The sequence below is a fragment of the Lepidochelys olivacea genome, assembly GCF_965140295.1.
Source record: "Lepidochelys olivacea isolate rLepOli2 genome assembly, chromosome: 5".
Taxonomy (NCBI): domain Eukaryota; kingdom Metazoa; phylum Chordata; order Testudines; family Cheloniidae; genus Lepidochelys; species Lepidochelys olivacea.
The window spans coordinates 31,866,283-31,892,460 of NC_140415.1; the positions used below are offsets into that span (position 1 = coordinate 31,866,283).

Here is a 26,178-nt window from a genome sequence, read left to right on the forward strand (position 1 = left end):
TAGACTGGGTTAGAGTTGTGAGTTCTGCACATATGACATGTATCTACCACTCTGGATTCCCTCTGAGATTAGAAAGTACCTACAGCTCATTCACAAACTTTAAAAACTGCCTTGGTGTTCGCCAAGTGCCTTTAGCCTTGTATCGGCTCAAAGGAGCTATGTCTAAACAAGACCAGACATTGTAAAGCTGACATAGAAGCCATTGGACTCATCTTGGATTTCTCCTATTTTCTTTGCCAGAGGAATAAAACTAATACTGCTTTAAACCAGTTAACCATCTGTTGCTCTTATTAACAAATCATGCTATAAACCTCACAGAACAGATGAGAAAAAATGATCTCTGTCATAGACAGCTTCCAATATAATTTCAGACATGACACAATGAGGGTGTGTGGGAAGAAAAACAGTGATGACAGCAACAAGATTCAGTGATTACTCGGCAAAGGCCAGTACACAGCACAACATAAGCAAACAATTTGTTTTTCTCTCAGAGAAATTTGGGGAGGTATAACACACACACACACAGGTCAACTACATTCATTGGAGTCAGCATGGCACAACTGGGTGTTTAGCAGTGACTTAAATATGAACTTAAATACATAAACTCAGATTTTGTTGCACAGAGCACTCATCCACTCACTCCATTATTTTTTTTTCTTAATAATCAATTAGTTCCTAAGAAGTGATCTGAAAAATTCTGGTGTGTGTATGAGAGAGTGAGTAAGAGAGAGATGCTGATTCAATACTATTTTTGGAAGGGAAGCTTGAGTCTCAATAGAATTCAAGAAGCTGCTTTCTTTGTTCATTGATCTGTCCCCAAATATAGCATACACTTAAAATAAAATGCGCTGTTTTTCATGTTTTTCAAGTTAAATACATCACACTAATACCAAGTTTAATCTACAGAAATAAGAATAAAGATGATCTCAGTATTTGCAATGCATGTTGTTTAAGCCTAGGGTTTGTCAGCATCAGCCTTAGATTTGTCAGTGTCACAGGTTGGAATTTTCCACAACCGGACGCCAAAGTGTTGGTCTTTGCTATAGACAAAAGTGCAGAGTGCATCATTCCTCTGTTACCAGAGTATAGAATTCTCTGCATGCAGCATTTTGTCACCAACTCCATAAGGCAATTTTATGTGATGCATTCTGAACTAATACTGCTGAATTACCCAAAGTCCATATTATGTAGCTAACCATGTTTTGTTTACACATTCAGCTTTTCTGTAATATAATTGTTGCCATTTAAAATGTTTCCCTAAATGACCCATATTCTGTTCTTGCTATGGAAAAAAAAAACCCTCTATCCAGCCTTTCCAACCAATAGGTAAAAAAGGACATTTAATTTCTTATTTGACAGTGAGTTGATCGCTGGTTCCAGATTAGCAGTAATCGGTTTAAACTGTTTTAAATGGAATAACATTAATTTGGAATAAACTATTAAGGACAGTAATTGTGAGAAATACCAAAGCTGTTTATCTAAGGATTGATTGCATAATCTAGTTTGATGACACTAGGAAATCCTCAGATGTGTAAAAGCAGTGATCACTGATCATTTGCAATTAGTTTTGGGAGTATACGCATTAATTTAGAGCTGTTATCCACAGAGCACATTCAGCACAGTGCACGCTTGATGTTTAAGGGTCTTATACATCAAGAGTACACTTGTTTCCTCTGATCGAAGGATGTTATCCTCTCCCTCATAACTCCACATAAGCCTGTTATAAATAACTGTTTTATAATATGTTAACTTCCCAGCTCATAAGCATAATTTCACAGAAAGGTTATAGGACACATTTCAGGGACAAAAAGGAAAGCTAAACTCAATGGAATAAGAGTTTCTGTTTTAGTGGAATCTGAAGAGGTTATTACTAGAAGATTGTGTTGTCATCAGACAAATCACTTCTACTCGCACAGTGCAGTCCTTTCCTCAGGCACAGCTTATCGTTAAGGCTAAGATTTTATCACGGTTATTTTTAGTAAACGTCAGGAAGAGGTCACAGGCAATAAACAAAAATTCATGGAGCCTGTGACCTGTCCATTACTTTACTAAAAATAACTTGGGGGCAGGGGGCAGGGCTAGGTAGGGGGGATGAATGGAGTCCCATGGTGGGGGAAGGACTGACAGGATGAGCCCCCAACCATAGTCCAGTGGCCGCAGTGTGGGGAACAGCCCCCGCACACAGCCCCCGCTCCAAAGCTGGCCCATCTGCAGAATAGGGGTGTTTGGCCCCAACTGCAGCCCCCACCAAGTCCCGACTGCAGCGGGGGGAGGGGAGGGAGGGGGGACACATGGCCCTGGGAAGCTGCAAGGGAACTCATTGCTCTGGGTGCAGCTGCCGGGCAGGGGTGCACGGCCCCAGCTGCAGCCCCCAGAGGAAGCTGTGGGGCTAGGGGCTGCAGGATCCTGGTTCCAGCCAGCCCCAGCAGGGCAGAGGCTCACAGTCCCACCTCCTCCTCCTGAAGCCCTAGAAGTCACAGAGGTCCAATAAAGTCACGGAATCCGTGACTGCCATGACCTCCATGTCTAAATTGTGGCCTTACTTATCGTCAGTCGGCCCTCCCTTGCATTCAGATATAAACTGATTTAGAAATCTTGCAGTAAGCAGGTTATTTCACAGATGGCAGTGGGGTTTTCCCACATTCTGATTCCACTCTTTCCCCACCCCTTCCAGATTATGCTAGCTGCAGGTGTCACAGGAAGGTGCTGGTGAGTTTGCAAGGGCATGCTTTACTCACTGTGGACTTGACATATTTGTTTTGAACTACTCAGGGGAAATTAAATTGTTGTATCCAAAATCTCTGATTTTTTGTCCCCCCACCCAATATTGCAGTAGCACCCAGGTCCCTGATCAGGACTTGGGCTATATTGTGCTAAGTGATGTATAAACTGAGGTAGACATAGTCCTCACCTCAAAGAGCTTACTATCTAATCAACTGAATGTTTTCAGGAATGACCACTGTACCATCTGTGGACTTTGTGAAAAGAAGTGTGCTAGGAGAGATTTGATAAAGGGAAATTGGGAGCCCATTATACTAGAATAGAAACAGTTTAAAGCACTGGCAGTTTAGTTCGGCCCATTTTTGCTATAAATGTTCTGCAATATAATGTAACATATAAAGTACTATAAGCAAAAAACAATCAACAAAAAATTCCACTTGAAGTCAAAGACAGTGTAAGGAGGCAGAATGTATCTTTACCAGCTGCAATGTAGCTCAGTAATGGCTTTAGAGAAATGTCCTACCAAAATCTCAAGGACATGAGCCAATGTTCATGGAAGTCAACTGTAGTCTTTCCAGCAACTTCAATGGGCATTTGATTAGGCCCTAATACCCTAAATATGATTCTATTTTAACTTTCTCACTAAATATTTATCTAGAATACCATACAAGCTGGGCACCTAGAAACTGACTTTGAAAAGTTCTTAAAATTAAAATTCAATTAAAAACTAATCAACCACGCACAGCACAAGTATTTGCATTATATATTAAACACTCTTACAAAAATTGAGAGTTGAGAGAGGACTGTATCTGCACATTTACAACAGCACTGGTAATTAACACCCAAAAGTGGGAGAAGGAGAAAGAGGTTTTGAATAGGAAAGAAGTGCCATGCATTCTTTATCAAGCCCTGTGTCACTCATCCTGCATGTCCAACTCTTCTCTCACCTGTTAAAACTTCTCTCTGTAACAAAGTGTATCATACTCAGAGAGTTCTAATGCTATGGTTGGTCACCTATTTCAAATCAAAGTGTGATTCTTCTCGCTTATGCTGGTGTAAATCAGAGTAAATCCACTGAGTCAATCAAGTTACATTGGTATAAAACTGGTGTAAAATGAGATCCGAATAGGTCCCTTAAATTGTAATCTGCAATTTGACTGTTAGTGCGCATATCCACGGTCACTGTTATCTACCAACTTGCTATATCTGTCAGCATGGGGGAGAAAAAACATTAGCATTGCATTTCACAGCAAAAAAAGTCTTGTTGAGAGAAGCAATGACTATATCATCTGTATCTATCTATCTATCTATCCATCCATCAATCCATCCACATGCACAGTGTGGGTATACATATACAACAAAGTAAATACACACATAAACATTTATATATTTACTTCATTCAGAGTTGCTATACGACTTTGCTGTCACTACACTACACTGCAGTTTTGCTGCTTTGTCCCATATGCCATCAGTTAAACAAAAACAAAGCAAAAAGAAAAGAAGTACTTGTGGCACCTTAGAGACTAACAAATTTATTTGAGCATAAGCTTTCATGAGCTACAGCTCACTTCATTGGATGCACTCAGTGGAAAATACAGTGGGGAGATTTTATATACACAGAGAACATGAAACAATGGGTGTTACCATACACACTGTAACGAGAGTGATCAGGTAAGGTGAGCTATTACCAGTAGGAGAGAAAAAAAACCTTTTGTAGTGATAATCAAGGTGGGCCATTTCCAGCAGTTGACAAGAACATGTGAGGAACAGTATGGGGGGGAAATAAACATGGGGAAATAGTTTTACTTTGTGTAATGACACATCCACTCCCAGTCTTTATTCAAGCCTAATGTAATGGTGTCCAGTTTGCAAACTAATTCCAATTCAGCAGTCTCTCATTGGAGTCTGTTCTTGAAGTTTTTTTGTTGAAGAATTGCAACTTTTAGATCTGTAATTGAGTGACCAGAGAGACTGAAGTGTTCTCCAATTGGTTTTTGAATGTCTGACATCTGATTTGTGTCCATTTATTCTTTTACGTAGGGACTTTTTCTTTTTCAAGTTGCAGTGGGGGAGGTTTAGATTGGATAGTAGGAAAAACTTTTTCACTAGGAGGGTGGTGAAACACTGGAATGCGTTACCTAGGGAGGTGGTAGAATCTCCTTCCTTAGAGGTTTTTAAGGTCAGGCTTGACAAAGCCCTGGCTGGGATGATTTAACTGGGAATTGGTCCTGCTTCGAGTAGGGGGTTGGACTAGATGACCTTCTGGGGTCCCTTCCAACCCTGATATTCTATGATTCTATGACTGTCTGGTTTGACCAATGTACATGGCAGAGGGGCATTGCTGACACATGATGGCATATATCACATTGGTAGATGTGCAGGTGAATGAGCATCTGATAGTGTGGCTGATGTGATTAGACCCTATGATGGTGTCCCCTGAATAGATATGTGGACACAGTTGGCGATGGGCATTGTTGCAAGGATAGGTTCCTGGGTTAGTATTTTTGTTGCATGGTGTGTGGTTGCTGGTGAGTATTTGCTTGAGGTTGGGGGGCTGTCTGTAAGCAAGAACTGGCCTGTCTTCCAAGATCTGTGAGAATGATGGGTCGTCCTTCAGGATAGGTTGTAGATCCTTGATGATGTGCTGGAGAGGTTTTAGTTGGGGGCTGAAGGTGATGGCAAGTGGCATTCTGTTATTTTCTTTGTTGGGCCTGTCCTGTAGTAGGTAACTTCTGGGTACTCTTCTGGCTCTGTCAATCTGTTTCTTCACTTGAGCAGGTGGGTATTGTAGTTGTAAGAACGCTTGATAGAGATCTTGTAGGACTTTGTCTCTGTTTAATCTTAAAGCCAGATAGGTCTTTTGCCCCCACTGCTTCCCTTGGAAGGCTATTCCAAAACTTCACTCCTCTGATGGCTAGAAACCTTTGTCTAATTTCAAGGCTAAACTTCCCGATGATCAGTTTATATCCATTTATTCTTGTGTCCACACTGGTACTGAGCTTAAATAATTCCTCTCCCTCTCGGGTATTTATCCCTCTGATATATTTACAGAGAGCAATCATATCTTCCCTCAACCTTCTTTTGGTTAGGCTAAACAAGCCAAGCTCCTTGAGTCTCCTTTCATAAGACAGGTTTTCCATTCCTCGCATCATCCTAGTAGCCCTTCTCTGTGCCTGTTCCAGGTTGAATTCATCCTTCTTAAACATGGGACACCAGAACTGCACACAGTATTCTAGGTGAGGTCTCACCAGTGCCTTGTATAATGGTACTAAAACCATTACAGTGTATATGGTAACACCCGTTGTTTCATGTTCTCTCTGTATATAAAATCTCCCCACTGTATTTTCCACTGCATGTATCCGATGAAGTGAGCTGTAGCTCACGAAAGCTCATGTTCAAATAAATTTGTTAGTCTCTAAGGTGCCACAAGAACTCCTTTTCTTTTTGCAGATACAGACTAACATGGCTGCTACTCAAAAACAAAGCAGGATCACAAATCTTTGTCTTTATTTCTTGGCGCAGCAGACCCATCTTACAGGCTATGACTGCGACTTTCTTCATTCATTTTTATCCAACCTCGGGTGTTTTTTGCGGGGGGTTGGGGAGGGGAATTGTTTTTGTTTTTTTAAAATCCTTTCACTCAGTCTAGTATCCTTAAAGAAATGTAGCAAGGCTGTTTTTCCACTATTCCATTTTCCTGACATTCTCACTAGTACCTCTAGGGAAAAACCTTTGATTCCAAACCAACTCAACTTTCTTTCCATAGAATATTGCCCACAATGCCACAGAACATGATCAACTGTGTCTTTGGTTTTGCACACATTACACAGCCCATCTTTATGTCTTTTTAATATGTTTAACTTATCATTTAGGGCACAGTGACCTGTTCACACTATGAAATGACTTCACTTTTTCTGTTAAAACCTTCGACCTTTTGTTTCCTTTGCCCACAGTTCTTGCCATTTCTTCACACGTGCCTTTTTGATCACATTTTTAAATTCTTCTCTACTTAAGGGAATCATAATATTCACCTCCTCATTTCTTAGACCTTGCTTTAATGCTTTGTCAGCCACCTCATTTCCAGGTATTTCAATATGCCCTGGAATCCATGCTATTGTTACACAGATACCTGCTTGCATTATTTCCATAGTTAGGAATATTATTTCACTTATGTCGTTTCTGACTCTGTTCTATTTGCCACTATGCCTGACAGGGAAGCAGATAAAATTACAGCTGTAGCAGGCTGAACATCTCTTACCCAGGTGAATGCCACCAATATCCCTATTAGTTCAGACATCAGAATGGTTACAATTTGATAGCCTTTGATAGTTTCTGGATTCCAAGACTAAGAACACAGAAGGCTGTTGCTCCTCTATCTGTGCTGTCATATTTTGATCTATCTGGACCTATTTTTCATAAATAAATTCTGAAATGTCATTGGTCATAATGTGTTTTTATTCCTTCCCTCAGTTCTTTCATACCATTCCAAATCCACAAATGGGAGAATAATTATCCAACTGTAATTGGATTTCCCATGACTAATAATTTTTAGTTCTCTCTGTTTTTCTTTTTATGTATCTCCTTTACACATTTTTTGACCATGATAGTATAAGAAAGTCTGTGGCAACCCAAATCATTTTGTCTACTTCGCTCCCAGCAGTCTTCATAAATTGGTTGTGTACTTCTATTTTAACGATTTTCATTTACCTTTCCCCAAAAGGTCAGATCTAATAGTTTCATCATTAGATTTATAGGTGCTTCTCCAGTGGCTATTTGCAACACACATGCTGCACCACATAACAACTGCAGAGCGGAGTCCTGGAACAGTTCCAAGTTTCTAAGTATTGTTTTTGAGGCTGAATCACAAGCTTGGCATCCATAAAACTGGTCTTATCAATACTCTATACCATCATAATCAGTACTTTCTTATCTGCATCTGATTTGCTTCCAGCTACACTATTAAGTTCATCCTACTTTTACACTTTTGCAAAAGTCACATAGACAATATCATACAATTTAAATTATCAAACACTACTCCTAGGAACATAAACTTTTTAACTATCTAAATTTTTTCCACCATAAAAGAAATAAGTTCCATTCTTCCCTAATTTTCTTCCTGTTAAAAGCATTTCCTTAGTTTTTGCAAGTGAAAATTTAAATCCCCAATCATTTCCCCATTTGGAAATTCTCTGGAGTGTCTCATTTATCTTTTCCACAGCTATTTTAAGTCTTTTATGCTTAGTCCATATAGCACAGTCATCTGTGAAAAGGAAATACGTACTCCCATCTGCACGCTTTCCGTGAGGTCATTTATCATAATGGAAGGCAAAGTAGGGCTTATAATAACTTCCTTGAGTTTTATTTTTAATCTTGTAGGTTTGTGATAAAGCTGTTCCCCCTTTCACTTGTATAATTCTGTCACTTAGAAGTCCCTTATCCACCAAAACATTCTCCCTTTTATTCTAATTTTGGCTAGTTTATAAAGGAGGCCTTCCTACTACAGCATGTCAAATGTTTTTTCAATGTCCAGGAAAACTATCATAAGAACATAAAAATGGCCATATAAAAATGGCCTCGGGTCAAACCCACTAGGTTTGATCCACCTAACCTAGTTTCCTGTCTTCCAACAAAGACCAGTGCCAGATGCCTCAGAGGGAATGAACAGAACAGGGAAATTATTAAGTGATCCATTCCCTGTTATCTCGTCCCATCTTCTGGAAGTTGGAGGTTTAGGGACACTCAAAGAATGGGGTTGTGTCCCTGCTCATCTTGGCCAATAGCCATTGATGGACCTATCCTCCATGAACTTACATAATTCCTTTTGAACCCAGTTATAGTTTTGGCCTCCCCAACATTTCCTGAAAATGAGTTCCACAGGATGACTATGCATTGTATGAAGAAATAATTCCTTAAGATCAACTGAAAAAAATACAAACTGTAATCCTGTTAACCTAAATATACAACACAGAGGAAGAATCAAAAGCTATTCCCAAAGGTCTGTAGAAGTGCAGGAAGAAATATTTAATGCAAATAAATATAGGAGTTCATTTTCAAAGATTCCATAACATTAAATTTGGCTGGGCAAACAAGAGAAGCGGCCCCAAACCCTAACTGATGAGGGGAAGAAAAACTCAAGGTCAAAGCCAAAGTATGTGACTTACTGGTAGAGAATTTAAATCCTTCAAGAAACCTTTTGAATGAGAATTTTAAAATTTGGGGGATAATGACACACATTCTAAAATCTTATGTGGACTAGAGACACAATAACAATTTTATTTTTCAGATAGTTAAAAGTTGATAGATATGATAATACGGGCATTGTAAGTTGACAGATCTGGAGTAATGAATCAATCCCTTTATGAAATGCCATTATAATGCAAATATCAAAATATATTTGAATTTACAATGGTTGATAGTCAAGAAAAAAAACAGATACACATGAGCTTTATATAGCACAACTCTTGGAGGCAGTTCAAGGAGCAGAGTGATATAAACCTGACTAGCAACTCCACAGTATGCTGACTTACTAGGAATTGTAAGGGGAATCTTCAGTTTGCAATGATATTTACAAGCATTCTACAAAAATGCAGCAGCAGCAGCAGCTAGGGAACCTAGTAGAAAATAGCATGTGTGAAGTCTGCATACAGCTCAGAGTGGACAACATATTATGCAGAGTTCCTGACCTGAAATGATAAACTGTCTTAAAGATAACATAGAAAACATTCTTTGGCTTTGGACCTTTATTCCTTTGGGAGGTGTCATCATTAGTCTCAGAATCACTGGTGAAAGTCATGTACAATAAATCACTAACTAGACAGCAGAAAAGACTATCATGAATAAGTCTGCCAAGAAAAATTAATTTGCCTCCAAATATTAATCAGCACCTACTGTTTGTCTTCACCAGGAACATTTTCAGTTTTAGGTCCACATAGACACAAATTACTTTACTCTCATAAGTAGTCCCAGTGAGTAGTTCTCTTGGGTTGGCAGGATCGGGCCCTTAATAAAAAATTCAGCAAAGGAAATATTTGATTGTAGATTTTAATTTTTTAACAATTAAGTGGGAATGGTCAATAAGTACCAGTATGTATTGTTCTCACTTTACATATAGTGAAACAAAGGGCTTGTCTATACAATGCAGTTGCACTGGTTGAACTTCAGGTAAGAATTCAAACCGGTTTAGTTAAACCGATGCAAACTCCTTATTTCAATTTAAGAGTAGATGATACTGGGATATTTGGGTCCACAATTAAACTAAAGCAACATAATCCACCCTTAAACTGATATGAGTGTCCACAAGGGTATTGGAACAAGTCTAATTAAATCAGCTTAAATGAATGAAGTTTAAACCAATGCAACTTTCTTGTGTAGGCCTAAACCAGCCTAAACCAGAGAGGCTAAGTGACTTTCAGAAGACTACCAAAAAAAAAGTCCATGTCAGAACAGGGATTAGAATTGAGGATTTCCACATTATCAGACCTGTGTTTAAGAATTAGAAACAAAAGTTTATTTCATTAGTCTAAAGGAGGGATTCATTTTACACCATATCTTTTGACTGTGGGGTGCATAGTTGTTACGGTCACAAATTCAGTCCTGTTGTTAAAAGCTTTAAGAGCCCTTTCCCAGCTAGTTGACATTCTACACTATTATATTATGAATTGATAACAGGAAGCAACTGAGTTTCCATTCTAAGTCCTATTTTGGCACCACAAACCGAAAATGTATTGTGCTCAGAATTGATCAGGGTTCAAGGATAATTTATTTTCCTACCACATTTGAGTTTAATTGGAAGATGAGATCTTGAATTATGACACCCTATAAAAAGAGATGCCCAATAAGGGTCAAAAAGTCAGTTAGGGCAAATATTTTACAAGCACCAAATTCCCATTTTCAAAAGTAATTTAGATATTTATTAGCTTAAGTTTCATTGAAATTCAATGTGACGTAGGCTTCTAAGTAACCTATGCACTTTCAAAAATTTTACTTCTAACTTTGTTATTTTATAGGAAAACATCCTCTAATACAAACAAACAAACAGAATGCAGGAAAGAAATAAAACAGTTAATTGCACTTCCTTTGCATAGCACCAAAATGTAGTTGACTAAATTTTAACTTTCAAAAGCTATAAACTTTTGGATATAGAACATCAGATGATTGCTGGGGAATCTATTGAAAAGCTTGGGTTTCAGCCCCTTTTCCTTGCAGAGATATACAGGTACTTCAAAACATACCTCTACATTGTTCATTCTCAAATGACACTAAGAACTGGTGGCCATGAGAAAACCATACCTCACTGCACCTCACACTATTAGGCTCTTAATGAAGAATGAGCAATGATTGCCTTCATTATGCTATTTGTCTAGTCAGCAGCTTCAAACAGTGTGCATGTTGAATAAAGAAGGCTTTAAAGCATCATGATAACTATTTAGTTAAAATAAGGTATTCTAGGTTTTGTGGCTGATAAAATGGAACTTATGAGTTGAGAAGGTGACTTTCAGGACACCACTATGGTTTGGGGGAACAGTTGAGACAGTTTGGAGTTTCAGTGCCTTGTCTTAGGAGTTTGAAACCTAGGAAATGCAGCCTGCATTTCTGAGGGGTTTATTTTTGTTCATTTTTTTCAAAAATTCTAATGTTCTTGAAAGGTAACATTTCAGTGGTTTGAGTGCATTTGCCTAGAACATTAACTTCACCTCAAAGTTGTTGGGGGTTTTTTGTATGTGATTGTATAAAATTTAACAAGGCAGACAAATAATCTACTTGCACTAAGTTATTCAGCCGAAAAATGGGCAAAAGATATATTTCTGACAGCAGAAACCAAATTTGAAAAGATCTGTGGCCAATCTATAAGCAAATTATTTTTTTTCTATTCTTAGGTTTGCACAGTTTAGTGAATACAGTAAAGTGTCCAATAATAATAAAATTTCTGTAGGTCTAACTTCTCTTTAACTGTTTGTGCATATCTGAGCATCCTACAACTCAATAATAATTTCATGAGACAGCTGTTCTATTCATGGAACAATGGTAATGTCATTTAACTGCAGTAACGTTTGGAAAGCATATTGAATGCCTTCAGAGCTGTTACATAAAAGGCAGGAAAGTATCTATGTAAATCTAAAAATTAAACCACAGTACTTTGATTACAGGAGCTACGAAATTAGCCTTCAGAGGAACTAAGCAGTCACCTGCTGGATAGTTTAAAGGAAACCAGTCTTGAAATTGAATATTCCAATTCTGTAATTTACATGGATAATGTCATGAGAATAGTAAGAAAAAACAACTCAGTCTTCTATGTCCTAAGCACAAACACTGGGGAGAGGTAGTTACCTGGATGCAGGAAACAAGGGGAGTAATGGGAGATGAAGTCAATGAATGAGAGAACATTTTATTTAGTGTTATATTAGTCCAGTAATCCTGTAAACCATCTGGAAGAGTCACCAGAAAAATAGACCTTGTTCCATCCCTGAGGTGTTTATAATCTATGTTTGCAAACCTGCAGCACAGTCTGTGATGGCAGACTTTTAAGCCAGTGTCACTTCCCATTGAAGTCAGTGTGACTCCACCTAGGTGCAAAGAGTTTCCCTATATGGATTTGACTGCAGTCCTAGGCCTCATTTTAGACACAGTATGATGAATGGGGAGCAATAAACAGTATAGAGGGAGTGTGGAAAGGCAGGACAAGGCTTCCAGCAATGAAATTATAAGTGTTCCCAGTACAGACATATGAACATCTTGGTCATTCCTTTATATTTTTGTGAATGTGACAAAGTACAGAGTACTGAGAATAAGCTTTTCAATTTTCAGGGCAAACAGTTGGATATTTGAATCTATCTCAAAAAAGAGAGGAACATGCTGAAATTACAATGTATTAAAAATATCCCCAAACTCATCCATTTCATCCTCACCCATAACAATTTTACATTCAACACTTTGCCCAAACCATGGGAACAGCTATAAGTACTAGGATGGCTCCCCAATGTGCCAAGTTCTTCATAGGCCACCTTAAAGAAAAAATTCCAAAAAAGAAAAACTGAAACAAAAAAACAATGATCTATCTGAGATACATCAGTGATATTTTCATCCTCTGGACAGACAACCTAAACTGCCATATAGATTTCCACCACAACTTCATCACCACCACCCATCCATTAAACTCTCTCTAGAACACTCCCACACTAGCATCAACTTCCTGGACAACACAATTAGCTTCAACAATGGAACCCTACAGATGCCTCTATACAAAAATCCCATGGATCACCTATCCTCACAGATCCAGGAACCACCCCAAACTCACTCTGAAATCTGCTATCTACAGTGCGGCATTCAGATACCACGGAATATGCTTTAAGGAAAAAGTCCAGGATATATATACCTCAACATACTTAAAACTGCCTTCAGCCAGCAAGGACACTCTACCAAAGAAGTAGATCACATCATGAAATGGGCCACCCAAGTGCCCTGAAAGAACCTGCTTCAATACAGAAATAAAATTCCCTCCGATGACACACCTCTAGTTGTGACCTACCACCCCACAAAGGAGCCCATGTGGGGTATCAAACAATTACAACCCACACTCAGTGGGGACCATATCCTGAAAGAAATATTTCCTGAATCCGCTCTTCTGGCCTTCAAAGAACCTGCCCCCAACCTCTCCAAGTTCATCATCAGAAGCAAAATTCCCACAGACCAGGACATATTAACTCAAAGTGGCACCAGACCTTGCCAGAGCAACAGATGAAAAGCTGTAGACATATCTGCACTACTATGATGATCAATACACCCCATACCACACCTTTCAAGATCCATGGGTCCTACACATGCCTATCACAGCATGTGGTGCACCTCACCCAGTCATGAGTGGCCAGTGATCTGGCTGTTGGGGGAGGCTAGTCCCCAGCCCCTCTCCTTGTGCACAAGGCCCCGCTCCTCCCCTTCCGCCCTCCCTCGTTGCCATTTTGGCTCTTTTGTAGTCCAGCAGAAGCACCCTTTTTCACGTGGCTTGCTACTCTGATATTTCTTGGTCTTTATGTCTTTCAATGTTTGCATTTCAGATTTCATCTTAGCCTTCCTAATAGCCATTTTATCTGCCATAAAAAGAAAAGGAGTACTTGTGGCACCTTAGAGACTAACAAATTTATTTTAGCATAAGCTTTCGTGAGCTACAGCTCATTTCACCTGCCATAGTTTGTATTCCTTTCTGTTGACTTCACGAGGGATGGATTTCTGTTTTCCTTTAGAATATCTGTTTGGCTCAAATAACTTCTTCAATTTTGCTATTTAACAATACTTGTTTTCCTTAACTTCCTGATTCATTTTTTGAAGGGGGGCATACATGATTTCTGTGGCCATTACCATTTGCTTGTGTAGTCTCCATGCAGAGCCTAGGGGCTTATTTCTTCAGTTTTGACATCATGGGCTTTTTACCTAACTTCCTCTCCTTTATTTAAATACCACTTTCTGACGTTTAATAGCATCTAGCCGGGCAGCTGAGGGGTGAGGCCCCAGGCCTGGTCTCTGGTGGGGGGGGCCAGCTCTCAGCCCTGGTGCGCCAAGCAGCTGGGTCATGTGGCCAGCCCTGGTGAGTCAGGTGGCAACGCCCCCAGCTGCAGTTCTCCAAGAGGCCGGGCGGTGCAGCTGCAGCACCCCCAGTTCCAGGGCCCCAGTGCTGGGCCCCAGCACCAGTAGCCCTGACTCCCTGCAGGAGACAGGCTGGCCAGCCAGCCTGGCCCAACCAAAACACAAAAGCAAACATCTGAATACATTTTCCAAATTTAATCTTGAGAGTTAAGCCCAAATGCTGTGAACAAAAATGCATTCTTCACAGTGATAAAACTGTTTTTTCCAGCACGTATAAAAGATGTGCAAAGTGAAGAAAATTGTTGAATATGTATAGTTTGTCCTTGGAACGTACTATTGAATTGTATTGTTTGTCCTTGGAATCTAGACAGGAATCATTGCACTCAGGAAGTATTTTCATTGGCCCTATATATATATTTAACTGAACATCCATATTAAATAAAGCTGAAAGAGTTCTATTTATATTAGGAGAATAACTGGATTATTAATAAATCTTCTGCTATTCCACTTCACACTGTCAGATTTTAAAGAAAACAAAAAAGAAACTAGCTTTTAAACTTCTTTATTCATTTGCAACTATACACATTCCTCCTTTATTTCTTCCGTTATGTCATAAACTCGTTTGTCAACTATACTGGCTTATAGTGACAATCTTTAACGGGAAATATGAATTTCAGATTTTACACTTTCAGTATTTTTAATGGAGGTAAGAGGAATGTAAACATGGTATCATACAAATTTTCCTTCACAATTTAACCCAACTTGTTTAGATCTAATTTACCTTACCCTTTTGCGAGGTATGCCCAGTACTATATCGCCAGTCACCAAAAGCAGTGAAGTTATGTAATACTGTCATTTCTAAGGCTATATGACATTTGCAATATGTGTTCCCTGCAAATGTTTGTTATCCTTTTAGCAATTCACTGCTGGGTAAAGATGCTACTTGATAAAGCTCAAATGGCAATCATTCTTGAATATTTATTCTCTTCAGAAACAGAGTTGACTCTTAAATATTATTTTCTTAGGGTAAAGTTTTGTAGCATTTTAATTATAAATGAAATAATATGGAAAGTTGCTGGAAAAATAAACTTTGTAATAGCAATTCTATATACAATATTAGAAAGTAAAAGGAGGGGGAAAAAAGAGGAACATTTGATACATTCTGCACTTGCAGCCATGTATAAACTCAAATAATATGGGTGAGAGTCTCAAGGTGTCACACACATGAACTGTATGACTTATGTGAGCTGAAATTCTCACACAGACATTCAAATAAGTGCCAGATAAAACCACTCCAATTCTGAATCTGTTCTACTGTAGTTGAGATTTAGTGTTCTTGTCCATTTCTCATTACAGTACTTCCTCATAGAGGGCTCTGGATTAAATCATGTTTTCTCTTTCCAAACTCAAAATCTGAATGAGATCACTGCTTCTTATCTACTGTAAATTCCTTTTGCAAAGCATATATCTGCTTTAGCCTCGTAGGAGAAAATGTACAAACAAACCATTTTATTTTATCAGTAGATTTCACAACTAAATCCATAGGCACTAACTTTTGTTTTTGACAGTGGGCGCTTTTGAAGAGCGGAGTGTGTGTTTGGGGAGGGGAGCACTCTGCCAGTTTGGGGAAGGTTATTTTCAGCATATTCATACACTTCTTTCATATTCTAGTTATTGAATGGGTCTATCATTGATATCTTTACTATTTTAATAATGATTCAGTTGTTAAGAACTACATAATTACACTATCATGAATTACAATATATTAAGATCATTGCAATCACCTACAAGCTGTCTTCACTAATGTCCCAGTTTGAAGACATTTTGTCTCACTGTAGCTTTCTGGATGAACTGTCAGCTATCTTATTCACATCTAGGTTCCCTGGTATTATTTTGATTCACGTTAAGGACAGCTACATTATTTAGATGCATCTGTCCCACTGATGACTGGGGATAATAAATTTTCTGAAGCAGGAGAATGAGCATTCCACAGTTCAAGATGATAGAGGCACAGTGAGATTCTTATGAATTAGCAGTACTCTGGAAACATATCTGCAATACTCTGGAAGCACTGACTCCAAGATCTCTTTCTTGATGGGTAACAGCTACTTTAGGCACCTTCATTTTGTATGTATTGTTGGGATTATATTTTGCCATGTGCATTTCTTTGCACTTAACACTGAATTTCATCTGCCATTTTGTTGCCAAGTCACCCAGTTTTGTGAGATCCCTTTCTAACTCTTTACAGTCTGTTTTGGACTTAACTATTTGAATAATTTTGTATCATCTGCAAACTTTTCCATCTCACTGTTTACTCCTTTTTGTAGATCATTTATTAATATGTTGAACAGCACTGATCCCAGTCCAGTACAAGCCCCTCTGGAGACACCTCTATTTACTTCTCTCCATTCTGAAAATGGACCATTTATTCCTACCTTTCTCCCTCCCACCCCCACCCCCTTTTTATCTGGAGTGCCTGTGAATGCTTTCAGGATCATTTAAGGATCCTTAATTTAATGACAAGCCTTTTGTTATCTTAATCATCCTGCCTCTGTTTATAAACAAACTCCCTGCCTTAAGGGTAGAAGTTGTTAGCAGCACAGAACTCATCACATTCCACACTCAAGCTCTGGCTCCTGGGTTCTGAGCACCCACATTTTTTTTCCATGGGTGCTTGACCCCCGGAGCACCCATAGAGTCAGCACCTATGACTAAATCACTCATGCACTTTTTTAAAGTTGAATTTGGGCTCAGGCATTAAAGCTTTCCTAGTCCTTCCTGACAATGGAAACAGGCAAGCCAAGGGATTTTCACTTCTATGGGATGATTCTTTCCCCTTTTCAAATGTCGTCAAGTGGTTTTTACCTGCCTACTCATTCTGGGCCAACGTTTTCCCCAGTAAAACCCCTCTCATGGATTACCTAAACCTATATCCAAACAGAGTCTCTATGGGAGTGCAATTACTGTGGAAGAGGATGTTCAAATCCAGAACCTTATGTTTCCTCTCTCAGCAACACACTAGGAGCTTAGAACAGTTCTCATGTGATATTAGCACTCACATCAACTTATCAGAGTATTAAATGTCAAAGTATATTGATCAACCCCAATAAACTATTTTGCTTTAATTCAGGAATATTAAAATAAAATACTTGATGTATTTAATGAAAAGTACTAGAATACTTTATGCAAATATGATACAGACAATTACATTCTCTCCTTTTATGAAAATGAAAGGAGTCATTGGCTAAAATATGAGATGGACTGAAAAAAAGGTTGCATTAGTCATCTGTACAGAAGAGAAAAGGAGTACCTGTGGCACCTTAGAGACTAACCAATTTATTTGAGCATGAGCTTTCATGAGCTACAGCTCACTTCATTGGATGCATACCGTGGAAACTGCAGCAGACTTTATATACACACACAGAGATCATGAAACAATATCTCCTCCCACCCCACTCTCCTGCTGGTAATAGCCCATCCAAAGTGACAACTCTCTACACAATGTGCATGATAATCAAGGTGGGCCATTTCCTTCACAAATCCAGGTTCTCTCACCCTCTCACCCCCCTCCAAAAACACACACACACAAACTCACTATCCTGCTGGTAATAGCTCATCCAAAGTGACCACTCTCCCTACAATGTGCATGGTAATCAAGGTGGGCCATGTCCAGCACAAATCCAGGCTTTTCTCACCCCCCCCTTTTTCCCTATGATGGTGGCACAGTGCCCACATATCTATTCAGGGGACACCATCACAGGGCCTAATAACATCAGCCACACTATCAGAGGCTCGTTCACCTGCACATCCACCAATGTGATATATGCCATCATGTGCCAGCAATGCCCCTCTGCCATTTACATTGGTCAAACTGGACAGTTTCTACGTAAAAGAATAAATGGACACAAATCAGATGTCAAGAATTATAACAGTCATAAACCAGTCGGAGAACACTTCAATCTCTCTGGTCACGCAATCACAGACATGAAGGTCGCTATCTTAAAACAAAAAAACTTCAAATCCAGACTCCAGCGAGAAACTGCTGAATTGGAATTCATTTGCAAATTGGATACTATTAATTTAGGCTTAAATAGAGACTGGGAGTGGCTAAGTCATTATGCAAGGTAGCCTATTTCCCCTTGTTTTTTCCTACACCCCCCCCCCCCCAGACTTTCTGGTTAAACTTTGTCATAAATATAAAGGGAAGGGTAAACCCCTTTGAAATCCCTCCTGGCCAGGGGAAAGCTCCTCTCACCTGTAAAGGGTTAAGAAGCTAAAGGTAACCTCGCTGGCACCTGACCAAAATGACCAATGAGGAGACAAGATACTTTCAAAAGCTGGGAGGAGGGAGAGAAACAAAGGGTCTGTGTGTCTGTCTATATGCTGGTTTTTCTGCCGGGGATAGACCAGGAATGGAGTCTTAGAACTTTTAGTAAGTAATCTAGCTAGGTATGTGTTAGATTATGATTTCTTTAAATGGCTGAGAAAAGAATTGTGCTGAATAGAATAACTATTTCTGTCTGTGTATCTTTTTTGTAACTTAAGGTTTTGCCTAGAGGGGTTCTCTATGTTTTTGAATCTAATTACCCTGTAAGATATCTACCATCCTGATTTTACAGGGGGGATTTCTTTATTTCTATTTACTTCTATTTTTATTAAAAGTCTTCTTATAAGAAACTGAATACTTTTTCATTGTTCTTAGATCCAAGGGTTTGGGTCTGTGGTCACCTATGCAAATTGGTGAGGCTTTTTATCCAACATTTCCCAGGAAAGGGGGGGTGCAAGTGTTGGGAGGCTTGTTCATTGTTCTTAAGATCCAAGGGTCTGGGTCTGTAGTCACCTAGGCAAATTGGTGAGGTTTTTTACCAAACCTTGTCCAGGAAGTGGGGTGCAAGGTTTTGGGAAGTATTTTGGGGGGAAAGACGCGTCCAAACAGCTCTTCCCCAGTAACCAGTATTTGTTTGGTGGTGGTAGCGGCCAATCCAAGGACAAAGGGTGGAATATTTTGTACCTTGGGGAAGTTTTGACCTAAGCTGGTAAAGATAAGCTTAGGAGGTTTTTCATGCAGGTCCCCACATCTGTACCCTAGAGTTCAGAGTGGGGGAGGAACCTTGACAAACTTGGATTTAAACTTGGAGAGTGGTCAGTTTGGATGAGCTATTGCCAGCAGGAGAGTGAGTTTGTGTGTGTGTCTGTGTGTGTCCCCGGGAAAAAGGCGGAGGGTGGGGGTGAGAAAGCCTGGATTTGTGCTGGACATGGCCCACCTTGATTACCATGCACATTGTAGGGAGAGTGGTCACTTTGGATGAGCTATTACCAGCAGGATAGTGAGTTTGTGTGTGTGTTTTTTGGAGGGGGGTGAGGGGGTGAGAGAACCTGGATTTGTGCAGGAAATGGCCCACCCTGATTGTCATGCTCATTGTGTAGAGAGATATCAATTTGGATGGGCTATTACCAGCAGGAGAGTGAATTTGTGTGTGGGGGGGTGGAGAGTGAGAAAACCTGGATTTGTGCTGGAAATGGCCCAACTTGATGATCACTTTAGATAAGCTATTACCAGCAGGAGAGTGGGGTGGGAGAAGGTATTGTTTCATGATCTCTGTGTGCATATAAAGTCTGCTGCAGTTTCCATGGTATGCATCCGATGAAGTGAGCTGTAGCTCACGAAAGCTCATGCTCAAATAAATTGGTTAGTCTCTAAGGTGCCACAAGTCCTCCTTTTCTTTTTGCGAATACAGACTAACACGGCTGTTACTCTGAAACCTAAAAGTTCTAAGACTCCATTCCTGGTCTATCCCCGGCAGAAAAACCAGCATATAGACAGACACACAGACCCTTTGTTTCTCTCCCTCCTCCCAGCTTTTGAAAGTATCTTGTCTCCTCATTGGTCATTTTGGTCAGGTGCCAGCGAGGTTACCTTTAGCTTCTTAACCCTTTACAGGTGAGAGGAGCTTTCCCCTGGCCAGGAGGGATTTCAAAAGGGGTTTACCCTTCCCTTTATATTTATGACAGGTTGTACTGTGTGTTTCCATTCTAACCTTTGTTTTCAATTACATCACTTTCAGAAACATTCACTTTACAGCAGAATTATTCTAGGTTTGGCCTCTCTCCAAAGGTGATTTTGTGTGTGAGTTGAGAGAGAGAGAGAGAGAGCACACAAGCAAGAGACGGTTCAGACATTCTGGGAACAGGAGATTAAAAGAACCACAGTTTCTCCCTTATGTATAATTATTTGACTAGAGCTGGTGAAAAATTAGAATGTCTGTCCCACAGGAAATACCAATACTTTGACATTTGGTTTTGTACTGAATAAGTTGAAGTATCAATTTTTTTCACGGAACAGAAAAAAGTGGATTGAGAAATGTTACTTTCACATTGAACTGTATGTGTATGTGGCGCCTTACGGGAGTTGTAGTTTGGGTCGCTTATGCTCACATTCTCCATTAATAGTCCAGCCAGGGACCCCACAGTGTTCCAACCGGAGGAGAGACTGGTGCATCCTGGGAGATGTAGTCCAGCCTGTGAGCCTGGCTAATACAAAATATTGAAGGCATGAGCATCCAAACTACAATGCCCACAAAGCACCGCAGCAGCTCACAGATGGATGCAAATTAATGTTGAACTGACCCAAAATATAACATCTTGAGTGTCTGACAAACTGCAGAGGATTAATTCAGAATAATATGGCCCACAGCAAAATGCTTTGCTTTGATTTTCCTGGTGGAAAATTGAAACATTTCAGCAACACTGAAGTTCTCCTGTGGAAAATTTTGATTTTGCAGAAATTGCATTTTCTTCGAAAAAGAAAAAAATATCATGATGATTTGCAGTGGAAGAGGTGGGGATTCACAGGAGACCCAGCTGTATTCACCACATATTTGAAGGTAACACTGCACAGTTCTTAAGGGGCATGATTCAGCTCCCAGTGAAATTAACAGACACTCACATTGCCCATAATAAGAGCAGGATCAGGGCCAAACTGGGCAAGTGAGGGTCTCCACTTGTGTGCTCCTTCACATGCAGTAATGTGTGCCAGTAACATCTAGGCACATAGCTCCACATTATGTTACCACCTTTTACTGGGGGTGGGGGGGAGAACTCAAGGAAAGCCTAGGAAATGTAATTAAAAAAAATCACATTGATCAAGTTTGCACAGTGATGCACTCAAAGATAGGAAATGACAATGATGCATAATCTTATCTTGTATTCATGCATTACGGTAGCATCATTAATATATTACCAAATTCTGATACTATATTTCATACTATGCAACATATCATAATTTATATTCTACAACCTTAAATACATGAAGTGCAGTATCTTGTGGTACTGCATATTATGTGTAAGCCAGAAAGAAACCATTAAGGTAATTTACATGAAGAGTTCACAATAATTCCTGGTCATTTATACTACCATATAATTATTAATGACTACATCAGGTTGGAACAAAATTGTTGACATAAATTTTGATGAAAAATGACCAAAATAACCCACATTTTCTTTTCCATCTTCCAACTAACTAAGGATAATGTAGGGGAACAGTATGTCATAGCTAAGGAAGACTTTGCTGCTGTTTGAGGAGAAACTGCAGAGTACGTGGCTTCTGCTTAATTTATTAAAAAAACATCTATTATAGACCTAATTTCACACACACAAAAAGAGTTAATGCCAACATTTTCAAACATGGGAGACCAAAGTTAGGCACCCAAATCCATATTTAGGTATCTAAATAAGTGGCCTGAATTTCAGAAGTGCTGAGCACTAACAACTTCTCATGAAATGCCATCTCCGTACAGTTTAACACAAATACTATGTAACTGAGTTTTATAAAATTTTGATAATAGGAAGATAATGGGTAGATGCAGGACATATGAAAGCTCTTCAGTTCATAACATTAAGCCATATGAGTATTACCTAGAGCTGGTGGACTACTGATTATTGAATATGTTATTTAACGGAATTTTTTTATTTTCAGGTTTTTTTATTCTGCCATATTTAGTCAAATGATTTATTTGACAACTTGGTTTTCCAGTTTTCTTTCAGTTCTTGTAGTCCTCTCTAGAAGCTTTTGCCTGCTTAACTTTTATATTCAACTGGAGTAAACCTTTAGCCCTCTGAATTTTAGTTCCTTATGAACATCTAACACCGTCTATGGGTATCGCTTTACACTATCTTTGAGATCTACTGATTAAGAGCTCTAAGAGCTAGATACAGTTTTTTATTACTACACAGTTGTTACTTGTATAATAAAAACAATGTCTAGAAATATAGCTATGGTACTAAAGCTATAGTATCAGGTTAGCAAACACTAAGAACTGGTTTTCATAAAAACTAAAAATAGTAAAATCAACAGAGCTTTGCTATATTCCAGAAAAGAAGCAGAAAAGCATGTCTTGCACTGAGCAGTATATGTGAATTGAGGATGAAAGGGGATGGCAACAAACCCTTGATCACAATGTTTAATGATATATAATTTTCAAGATTACAAACAATGGACATGATAGAAATAACTGCAAAGGGAATGCACATCAGTTTTTTGCTAAATCCAATCACAGCCATTGTCTTAGTGTCTGTAATCCATTTTCTATTAGTAAGTAATAATAAATAACAAAAAAGAAGTAATAGAAAAGTTTGCATTAAATAAAAACCACAGTGAACGTAATGACTTCTGTTGGGAAAGCACATCACAAATTTCCAGTCAAAAATAAACAGTCTGGAAAGCATACAGGACACATCAGTGAAAATATGACCTCACAGCACAGGCAACCACAGAAGAGCTAGGGGACATTATTAATTCCCCTTTTCAGTGTGTTCTACCTTTTCAAAAAGAGATGGCCTTATAACCGACCACAGAGTGGAAAAAACATAAGCCAGGACTTGTATGGTCTTCCTAAAGCTTAAACAACTGTTGTAAAAATTAGAACTTGTTTTGCTTTCCTCTTCATTTATCATGACACACTAAGTTAAATCAACAGTGTCCTCAGTTGCCTCACTCCTCCAGTACTTGCAAGCTTCACATAAAAATTCAGAATTGCAGTTAACCATGTCTTCCTTTAGCATCAATAATAACATGTTTCTTATACTGTATCTAAAGTTACACATGATGACAGTGTGCTGATGTAGCATGCTACAGTGTTAACATACCTCACCACTATTTTCCCAGGTCTACAGCTTGATTCTGAACCCCTTAGGTCAGATCACAAACCACAACTACTCTCAAAGCTTTATATATCTGACACATCAGACAATGGATTACCCATCAGAGAGGGACTCAGTAATCTCCAATATGAGAAGTGAGGAAGATTGAAGAAATCATTTTTTTGCAGTTGTATATGGTTAAAGGGACAGTCATCCTATATAAGCCCCCAAAATATAAGTACATGTAACTTTAAAATGTCATTCCAACACTATTACTTTATTTATACATTATATCCTAATTGTATGTTGCACTCAAGTGCTGTTTATTTTAATGAAAAAGATGCTATTCCTGTTTCATTAATATCATCATGCTCATAAACAATCTCAGCTAGAGAGCATGATCACTTGCCTGTTGCTAGAAGTACTTGCTGTAAATAAATTTGCATTAGATTTATTTGATTTGAAAATTCAGAAAATGTACCAAAAATTAATATTTACAGGACACATTTCTAATTCTAAGGTATATTATACCTCACAAAAGCCATCAGATCTAATGCTATTATAAGTGTACTGGTACCACACCCTATTGTTAAGGTTGCCTGACACTTCCTATTATAAGGCCCTGTTTTGAGTTGTTAATGACTTTTTCAGACATTCACCATTTCAGCTGAAATATTTCCATGAGTTATTAATGACTTTTTCAGACATTCACCATTTCAGCTGAAATATTTCCATAATAGATGTTGGCTTCATGCTGAATTGTTGTGGAAAATGTCAGCTAAGAATGATGCTAGGAAGAAATACATTGTTTTGACCATGTTAAAAAGTTCTGGAGACATTTTCTTTTAAAAATCTGTAACGCCCCCATGCTTTGGAGCTGAGACGTGAAAATTTGGCAGAGGGCTGACCTTCGTGCCAGGATTGTGCCTCTTCCTGTCCCCATCAAAATCTGCACAAATTTGACTAAGTTATAAGTATTTGAAAAAAAATAACAGTTTGCACATGCTTAGGAGAAATTGTTAGAGCTTCACAGCTAGCTTTCCCAAAGACAGCATATTCATGTGGCATGCTCCAGCTGTGGGCTGATGAGGATATTCCCTGCAGTTATAGCTCTTGGCCACTGCAGGCAAGGCTGGGATCGGGCACCATAGCTAAGAGCTAGAATCCTGTCTATTCTGTGCTGGAGGTGACCAGAACTGAGACTCAATTCAGTGAGCAGAATATGATGTTAAACCAAGCATTCACAGCTAGTCACTAATTGTGTGTTCCGCATATGCTGTGGGCCAGCTTGACACCCTGGGGTCTGATTTGCAAAACTGCTGAGCACTTGTAACTGACGTCAGTGGCAGCTGTGCTTTGAACATACAAATTGCTATATAAAATGAACTACTCTGAAAAATCAGGTTTTAGGTGTCTCAAATTAGGCATTCAAAACTTGTGGATACTTTTTACCTTAATTTTCTGGGCTCAGTTTTCCATTTGTAAAATTGGTATGATAACATCCACTCATATCAGAGTGTTGTGAGAATAATTCAATGTCTGTGAAGTATTCAGATACTGTAGTGATGAGCATCATAGAAAAAAATGTATGTAAATGGAATAATTTTGTCTTCAGATCAGGGTTTGAGTAGTATGCAGTAAATAAGGGCTAGGATCACATACTGAATGACGAGAACACAAAATTCTGAAGTGAGCAGTGTGCATCTTCTGCACAGAATGATATAAGGTCCTGTAGAAAAAACGGCATGTTGTCATGTATTTAAAAACTGCATCATGATGCATAAGGGGAGTGAATTAAGGTTGCATGGATAACCTTAGATTCAGCAATCCTAGCTTTTGAGTGCCTTATTATGCAATCTTAACAATGTTTTTCAACATAGTTTTGTGTGTGTAATTATAAATGAAACACCGTATACATTTTGGACAATTATATAAACTGTCTTGTGCATTTTCAGATGTCACTATCACATATATAGCCCATCTATTCATTCTGTGCCAGAGCTGCTTGCAAACCTGAATAATGTGACTCCCAGCCAAACTCCTCCCCCATTATAACAGCCGCCCTGTCAGAGATGGGGGTGGGGAGGCTAGTTACAAGGACCAGAATTTCTGCAGTCCCTGAATGTTAGCAAATGGCATGGCACAGGAGAGATTTTAAAGAACAGGAAAACATCCAAAGATGGCACAGGCAGAGATTAGGGCACATACAGAGATTAGGGAAGTGCTGCAATACAAACTGCAGTAGCTATGGCATTCTTGCTGATCAATTGCTGACTCACTACAATCAGAAATACTATCAGAGAATCAGAGAATATTAGGGTTGGACAAGACCTCAGGAGGTCATCTAGTCCAATCCCGTGCTTAAAGCAGGATCAACAGCCAGGTCTTCGTCAAGCCAGCCCTTGGAAACCTTTAAGTATGGAGATTCCACCACCTCCCTAGGTAACCCATTCCAGTGCTACACCACCCTCCTAGTGAAATAGTGTTTCCTAATATCCAACCTAAAACTCCCGCACTGCGACTTGAGACCATTGCTTCTTGTTCTGTCATCTGCCACCACTGAGAACAGCCAAGCTCCATCCTCTATGGAACCCACCTTCAGGTAGTTGAAGGCTGCTATCAATTCCCCCTTCGCTCTTCTCTTCAGCAGACTAAATAACCCCAGTTCCCCCAGCCCCCTAATCAGCTCTCCTCATAAGTCATGCACCCCAGCCCCCTAATCATTTTTGTTACCATCCGCTG

General features: G+C 39.2%; 1 protein-coding gene across 1 annotated transcript in view; it reads right to left on the reverse strand.

Annotated features, from left to right (window-relative positions):
- Window positions 1-26,178, reverse strand: part of HCN1 (hyperpolarization activated cyclic nucleotide gated potassium channel 1) — a 321,687-nt gene that overhangs the window by 93,009 nt on the left and 202,500 nt on the right. The window lies entirely within an intron of this gene.